Genomic DNA, 9,198 nt, shown 5'->3' with positions numbered 1-9,198 from the left:
AAAAAATGGTGTAAAAAAATGAAAAATAAAAACTTAATGAATGGAAATTAACCCCTTCCATACTAAAAGTTTAAAACATCCCCCTTTTCCCAAATTCCATATAAAAATAAACATATGTGGTATTACCACCTGCAAAAATATCTGAACCCTAAAAATATAATGTTAATTAAACCACACGGTCAATGACGTACACGTAAAAAAAATTCCAACATCCAAAATTGCGTAAATTTTTTTATAAAAAGCGATCAAAAAGTCCCATCAAAACAAAAATGGTACAGATACTTTAGATGACAGCGCAAAAAATTAGTCCTCATACATCACCGTATACAGAGAAATAAAAAAGTTATAGGGGTCAAAACATGACAATTTTAAATGTACTAATTTTGGGGCATGTACTTATAATTTAGTAGTGAAATAAAATAAAACTTATATAAATTAGGTTTCCTTGTGACCGTATGAACCTACAGAATAAAAATAAGGTGTCATTTTTACCGAAAATTGCACTGTGTAGAATTTGAAATAAGTTACAAAATGGCGTTTTTTTGTTTTTTTTTTCAGTTTTGCTCCATAAATCATTTTTTTTCTGTTTTGCCATAGATTTTGTGGTGAAAAAGTTGATGGTATTACAAGGTAAAATTGGTGGCACAAGTAACAAGCCCTCATATGGGTCTGCAGGTGGAAAATTTAAAGTGCTATGATTTTTAGAAGGCGAGGAGGAAAAAAAAGTGCAAAAATGAGAAAACCTGTGGCCCTTTAGGGGTTAAGGGACATACCTAACTGAAGGGGGGACTACCTACTTAATGGGGGTGACTTATCAGGAGCCCCATCCACTTACCTACTTTATGGGGGAGACCTACTAAATTAAAGGAGTTATCCAGGCATAAAAAAAAATGTATACATGACTCAAGGTGGCATAGAAATATAATTCATACTCATCTTCCTCAATCCCTCCCAGCTGCTGTACCAACATTCTTGGTCCTCGCTCTTCACCGCTACTGATGTTTAATTCCAACAGGAACTGCATGCTCAGCCAATCAATGACCGCAGCACTGTCCTGCCTCAGTCAGTGATTGGATGAATGAGCACTTGCGTCGTCTCCACAATACTACCAGAAACCAGAAATTAGCAGTGATGAGTGGGGACCAGGAGCATCAGTGCCACAGATTACCATTTTGGGCTGTATGTATGGAAATGTATGAGCTGGGAAAAGGCTGGGCTGTAGCCTGGGAAGAAAAGTGAAAAGGCTGTAGGCTGGGAAAAGGTGGGGAAGGTACAGTTTTTATTACAGTGTTTTATAATGAACACAGACTCTCTGCCTATGAACATGTTTTAACCTAAGAAACTAAAATGATTTGATGTTTTAATGAGTTCTATTTGCTTTTTTTTTTTTTATCATATTTTTTGTACATTTTGGGCTCCTCCAGAAGCATTTTTCCACTCCCTGCTCTTCGGTATAATTTATTTGAAGTGTGTGGCCATTTGTTTGTCTCAGTGGTGCCTGCCTAGCTTTCTCTTCATAGCCCAGTACTAGTCATTGTTTGTTGGTAATGGTATTGTTCTTGTGTGGCAGTATTATTTGAGCCTTACATAATGGTATGATTGGTAATGTTAGTCTTTGTATAATGACTGACCATAGTATTTGGGGCCCCACTTTTAATTTTGACCAGGGCCACACAAAGTCTAAAACAGGCCCTGGCTGGCCCTGTTTTATAACTTATGGCCCTGGGTGACGTGAACGGCTCGGGCTAGGTATGCTGACATGCCCCACGTCAGGTAGCAGACTCCTCCGTCTGCCGTAAAGAGAAGCATTAGTTCTGTGTTTGTCTTTCGAGTTTGACATTTTACTGCACACTGAGCTGAGATTCCGGTGGCGGTTACCATGAGGTCTAACAGATCCAGAGTCTGGCCCAAAGAGGTACCACCAAGCATGAACTTAGCTATTATGAACACATATGCTATTCAGGACAAAAAAAAGCTAGGTGACAATTTTAACCCAGCTTTTCCATGCACCTGAATGGCATATCTGACTATAACAGCTCATCTATTAGACAGATGTGCCTATTAGCAGATAATGCCATTCAGGAGCACGGAAAGCTAGGTGACAATTTTGTAACCTAGCTTTTCCATGCTCCTGAATGGCATATCTGCCATTTAGGAGCATTTGTGTTAAAAAAAAGGTTTTGTGTTGCATTTTCATTTTAAATATTTCAATAAAAAGGCCCAAAATTTTCAGCCCCAGGCCCATGATGCTTTTAATCCAGCCCTGGTTGTCCTTCTGAACCAGATATTTAAAGCAGATCCGTGGCCTGGAGAAATCACAAACTGCATTTATCTTAGAGTCTATTCACACGGGCGGAATTTCTGCACATCCGCACCAATTCCACTTCCGCTTGTGTGGATTTTGTGTGTAGAATTGGTGTGGAATCCCATAGAAATCTAATGGGATTCAATTTGAGGGTCTATTCACACGGGCGGAATTTACGCTAGCGGAACTTCGCTTCCGCATCCTGGGGTGGTTTCTGGCTTGCGCGGATTTTGTCTGGAATTGGTGCGGAATTGGTGCGGAAATTCAGAAGTGTGGAATCCCATGGAAGTCTATTGGGCTTTCATTTGAGGTGGAATTCCACAAACGGAATTCCGCAAGCAGAAATTCCGCCCGTGTGAATATACCCTTACATTGGTTACCTGAATCAAGAATAGCATTGATAAGTACAAACATTTTCTTTGCTATTATTGATGGAACTGAGCCAAACATTTATATTACACTGTGGACATAAATACAAATATGAGTTGACATATTTATATGCTATTATTCTTAGATGGGCCCTGTATATTAATTTCAACTATCTCATTACTCAACATGGAATACTAATGTGTCTGTGAGGCTGGAAGAGGAGGGGAAGTCACTGCAATCTGCTATGAGAGCTTTTGTTTTTACTCTTTATAAGATTAACAAAGGCAGTCTGAATATAGCTAAGCTCCTAGGGGGGAAACAGATAAATAAATTACAGGAACAAAATACATGAATACACTTTATTCAATGCCAAATTTGATTAATTTTAAATTATCTTGAAAGGAAAAATAAAGAATTTAACTTTTACTTTGATGGTTTACTTTGGTTACCTCTATAGTCATTGTAAAGCATGTGCTGGTTATTTCCATAAATTAATAGTGATATGAAGAGATAATTAAGGGGTACTCTAGAGTAAAAAAAATTACATGAACTGGTAACAGAAGGTCATACATATTAGCAATTTACTTCTTTAAAAAAAAAAAAAAAAAAATCTCAAGCCGTTCAGCCAATTTCCTCTTTATTATGGGTAGGCAGATGCAAACAGGCCAGTAAGTAGCTTGTCCTCTGTAATAGGACCCCTGAAGGCAGTTTGCCCCCTGTAGGTAGGACTCCCCTAAAGGTAGCTTCCCCTCCTGTGTAGCTAGCCCCCATGTATGTAGCTTACCCTATCCTATGTTACTTGCCCAGTTTAGGTAGCTTGCTTCTGAAAAAAAAAACACATATATCGGCCCCTATCTTCTCCTGTTGTTCCTGAAGTCACTAGAGGTCAGAAGCATCTCTACCATTGGGACAGGCATAATGACATCACTCATTATGCCTGTCCCAGAGTAAGAGACTCTTTCAGTCTCCAGTAGCCACCAGCACAATCACTAGAGGCTAGAAGCCTCTAGAGATTTCATATCCTAGGGTGCCCTAGGAGACCTGTGGCAGTGCCAAGCCACAGGTGCCCTAGCTCATTCTGTCTGCATCTTTCCCACTCCTGCTTCACATGGACACTACTGAGGCATTTACAAAGTTTTTGTGTGCCTGTTTTCTGATGCATTTTGTCTGTATTTGACTTTGTAGACATATTTATTAAGCATTTACATCATTGTTTTACAACTTTTCATCATTTTTTGTTTTTGTCCAAAAAGAGGGTAGGTGGCATACAAACCACATGACAAAAGTGTATTGAAAAAATGTGCACATTCAACGCACATCATGCAAAAATATAATACATTTTGCTCAATCAAAACTGGCATAAAGGAGAAAATACATGCTCAAAGAAGGGGTTAAAAAGATGCAAATAATAAATGATCCCTTATGCATCTGTTAGTCTGCTCAATGATATTTGTTCTGACCTTGAACTTGCATATATGTGAATCTGGCAGTCCAGAGGAGAGGAAGATGCAGCGCTGAGCGCACGTCTTCCCCTTTGAATCTCTTCCTTGTGGCCCTCCTCCCCAAAAAGATGCCAGTGGTCCAGTGGGGTGACTCATGTGGACTGTTATGTGACTCATAGCGTCGCTGCTGCTTTGCGCTCTTGCACCAGCACCCACAGGGGGACAAGTTAGTTGGCCATAAGGCCTTACGGGGCTGCTAATGGAAGAACAGCCTCTGCCTCCCACACTGTGACAACATGTTTAACTGTACGGCTTCCTGGTGCAGTGTTGTATCACATGAGGCTATCACTAGTTAGATAGGGTGATGCTGGATGGGGTGGCACCATCATAAGAAGATTACATCTGGTTTGGGGGTGTCACTCCTTTTAGGGGTGTCACTTGGTGGGGTCTGCACCCCCCTAGTAATCCCATTGTTAATAGGATGCATGCAAGATACCTGCTGGGTGTCAGATGGCTTCCTTGGCCATTGTCTCACCTGGTGTGCAGCAATGTACCTCCATGCCTGATGTTAGTTTTGATGAAAGGAAAAGCTGCTACACTACCTCTTTAGTACCTCTACATACTTGACAAAAACATCCTGCTACCTAAATAAAAGGCATTGTATAAAATTAAACCACATATACATACATTTGCACATTATGTACACATTTTACACATATACTTACAGCTTCACTTTAGTCACAGAAGTGCAGGGAGGGGGGGCAATTGGCTGCAGAGAGGTTCACTATTAGTTGCTGCAGGCTTCTGCTGCTGGACTCCTGTCCCTTACTCACTACACCATAGATGCTCCAGGGGGCCCTATTAGAGAAAGGGGTGCTGACCCCATCTCAGTTTTCCTTTACACTCCCCTAATGTCTGCCCTGTATACACTAAAGGAGGAGGGGCAGGGAACTTTTCCTCTCCCTGTTTACCTGTACGGTGACTGCACTGTTAAAAGACAGGGAGTGGGCCTCAAACACTGTGTGGAGCTAAAGTGACGTGACTTTACTCCTCACCCTCTGACATGTCTTTTCCTTCTTGTGGGCCATCTAAAAATTCTCTCAAGTGTTAATCCTACTGCAAGACTAGTCCTAACAGGTACTCAATGGTTTATGTCTCACAAAAGCAAATACACTACTCATAAAATTAAGGGAACACTAAGATAACACATCCTAGATCTGAATGAAAGAACTAATCATATGAAATACTTTCATCTTTACAGAGTTGAATGTGCTGACAACAAAATCACACAGAAATTATCAATGGAAATCAAATTTATCAACCCATGGAGGTCTGGATATGGAGTCACACTCAAAATCAAAGTGGAAAACCACACTACAGGCTGATCCAACTTTGATGTAATGTCCTTAATAAAAGTCAAAATGAGGCCCAGTAGTGTGTGTGGCCTCCACGTGCCCGTATGACCTCCCTACAATGCCTGGGCATGCTCCTGATGAGGTGGCGGATGGTCTCCTGAGGGATGTCCTCCCAGACCTGGACTAAAGCATTCGCCAACTCCTGGACAATCTGTGGTGCAACGTGGCGTTGGTGGATGGAGCGAGACATGATGTCCCAGATGGGCTCAACCGGACTCAATTGGAGTCTAGGGAACAGACGGGCCAGTCCATAGCATCAATGCCTTCCTCTTGCAGGAATGGCTGAAACACTCCATCCACATGAGGTCTAGCATTGTATTGCATTAGGAGTAACCCAGGGCCAATCGCACCAGCATATGGTCTCACAAGGGATCTGAGGATCTCATCTCGGTACCTAATGGCAGTCAGGCTGCTTCTGGCATGCACATGGAGGGCTGTGCGGCCCAAAAGAAATGCCATCCCACACCATTACTGACCCACTGCCAAACCGGTCATGCTGGAGGATGTTGCAGGCAGCAGAACGTTCTCCATGGCGTCACATCTGTCACATGTACTCAGTGTGAACCTGCTTTCATCTGTGAAGAGCACAGGGCGCCAGTGGCAAATTTGCCAATTTTGGTGTTCTTTGGAAAATGACAAATTTCCTGCACGGTGTTGGGCTGTAAGCACAACCCCCACCGGTGGACGTCGTGCCCTCATACCACCCTCATGGAGTCTGTTTCTGACCGTTTGAGTGGACACATGCACATTTGTGGCCTGCTGAAGGTCATTTTGCAGGGCTCTGGCAGTGCTCCTCCTGCTCCTCCTTGCATAAAGGCAGAGGTAGCGATCCTGCTGCTGGGTTGTTGCCCTCCTACGGCCTCCTCCACATCTCCTGATGTACTGGCCTGTCTCCTGGTAGTACCTCCATGCTCTGGACACTAAGCTGACAGACACAGCAAACCTTCTTGCCACAGCTCGCATTGATGCACCATCCTGGATGAGCTGAGCCACTTGTGTGGGTTGTAGACTCTGTCTCATGCTACCACTAGAGTGAAAGCACCGCCAGCATTCAAAAGTACCAAAACATCAGCCAGGAAGCATAGGAACTGAGAAGTGGTCTGTGGTCACCATCTGCAGAACCACTCCTTTATTGGGGGTGTCTTGCTAATTGCCTAGAATTTCCCCATGTTGTCTGTTCCATTTGCTCAACAGCATGTGAAATTGATTGTCAATCAGTGTTGCTTCCTGAGTGGACAGTGTGATTTCACAAAAGTGTGATTGACTTGGAGTTACATTGTGTTGTTTAAATGTTCCCTTTATTTTTTGACCAGTGTATATTGTTACTTAGGATGTTGGTTTCAGAACATTAAACAGTAGCAGCAAAATATATTGTTTGTCCACTGGAGGGAGCACTGATCTCTGAACTAACACATTTTATTTGGACAGATTTTGCAAATGAAAGTGTAAAGATAAGAATAACCATAAACATTTGATTATAACACTTAATTAGGCTTGTTATCTATAGTTATAATAAACAGAGAAACAAATAATGGCATAGAACAGAAGTGAAGCTATGGTATTCATATTAGATAACATTTTAAAAAAAGCAATGCAACTGATTTGTTTAGACCTCAAAAATAACATGTAAAGGGGTTCTGTGCACTCCAAACTTATATACTAAATCAAAGCAGTTTCTATTTGAAAGTCTGACAGATCTCTCCCTATACCCAAACAGGTAGGGATCTGCCAGTTAGGCTATGTTTAGCAATGTCTGCACGGAAATCGTCCTTGTGGACCTTGCACCTAACAGCAGCGTGCCGGTATAACATGCAGCGCTAGGACCACTCGGGAATGCTGCATCTCATAGACAACAATGCATTCCATGCGGAGTCTACAGAAAGAATAGACATGTCTATTCTTTCTGCGGACACTGGAATTTGAATTTCTGCGCCAAATGTTTTCAGCGTAGAAATAAACAAAGTAAACAGCAGAATTAAACGGGATTCTTCTGCGAAATCTCCGTGTGGAGTTTTAATGTGGAATTCTGCAAGAAAATTCTGCCGTGTGAGCATAGTCTTAACCCCTTAAGGACCCAGCCCATTTTCACCTTAAGCCCTTAAAGATTCAGCGTTTTTCCGTTTTTGCATTTTCCTTTTTTCCTCATCACCTTCCAAAAATCATAACGCTTTCAATTTTGCACCTATAAATCAATATTAGAGCTTATTTTTTGCGCCACCAATTCTACTTTGCAGTAACATTAGTCATTTTACCAAAAAATCCACGGCGAAACGTAAAAAAAAAATCATTGTGCGACAAAATTGAAGAAAAAATTTCATTTTGTAACTTTTGGGGGCTTCCGTTTCTACGCAGTGAATTTTTCGGTAAAAATAACACATTATCTTTATTCTGTAGGTCCATACGGTTAAAATGATACCCTACTTATATAGGTTGGATATTGTCGTACTTCTGAAAAAAATCATAACTACATGCAGGAAAATGTATATGTTAAAAATTCTCATCTTCTAACCCCTATAACTTTTTTTTTTCCATGTACGGGCCAGTATGAGGACTCATTTTTTGCGGCATGTTCATTTTTTCATGATATAAAAAGTGACCAAAAATAAACTATTTTGGACTTTGGAATTTTTTTGCGCACACGCCATTGGCCGTGCGATTTAATTAACGATATATTTTTATAGTTTGGACATTTTCGCACGCGGCGATATCACATATGTTTATTTACACAGTTTTTTTTTTATGGGAAAAGGGGGGTGATTCAAACTTTTAATAGGGAAGGGGTTAAATGACCTTTGTTAACTTTTTTTCACTTTTTTTTATGCACTGTTATAGCTCCCATAGGGGCCTATAGCACTGCACACACTGATCTCCTATGCTGATCCCTGCAAAGCCATAGCTTTGCAGGGATCAGTCAGATAGGCGGTCGATTGCGATCAATCGACGATCGGACGCCGCGGAGAGAGGTAAGGAGACCTCCGCCTGCGTCCCAGCTGATCGGAACATCGCGATTTTATCGCGATGTCCCGATCAGCCCGACTGAGCTGCCGGGAACGGTTTACTTTAGTTTTCAGATGCGGCAATCAACTTTGATCGCTGTGTCTGAAGGGTTAATAGTGCGCCACACTGCGATCAGTGCCGCACGCTGTTAGCCCAGGGCTGTTGTTAGAGCCACGCCTTGGCCCCGCGTTATAGATCGGGAGCGGACCAGGACATTTTTTTGCACATCTGACCACTGTCACTTTAAACATTAATAACTCTGGGATGCTTTTACTTTTCATTCTGATTTTGAGATTGTTTTTCGTGACATATTCTACTTTATGTCAGTGGTAAATTTTTGTCGATACTAAATTCCAAAATTTTATGGAAAATTTAGCATTTTTTTAAACTTTGAAACTCTCTGCTCTCTGTTTTTAGTTTTGGAAGACATTAGAGGGCTTCAAAGTTCAGCAGCAATTTTCAAATTTTTCACAAAATTTTCAAAATCTGAATTTTTCAGGGACCAGTTCATTTTTGAAGTTGATTTGAAGGGCCTTCATATTAGAAATATCCCATAAATGACCCCATTATAAAAACTGCACCCCTCAAAGTATTCAGAATGACATTCAGAAAGTGTGTTAACCCTTTTGGGGTTTCACAGCAATAGCAGCAAAGTGAAAGAGAAAATTCA

The sequence above is a fragment of the Hyla sarda genome, chromosome 3 (genome assembly GCF_029499605.1).
Source record: "Hyla sarda isolate aHylSar1 chromosome 3, aHylSar1.hap1, whole genome shotgun sequence".
Lineage (NCBI taxonomy): Eukaryota > Metazoa > Chordata > Amphibia > Anura > Hylidae > Hyla > Hyla sarda.
Note: the sequence above shows the minus strand (reverse complement) of the source record.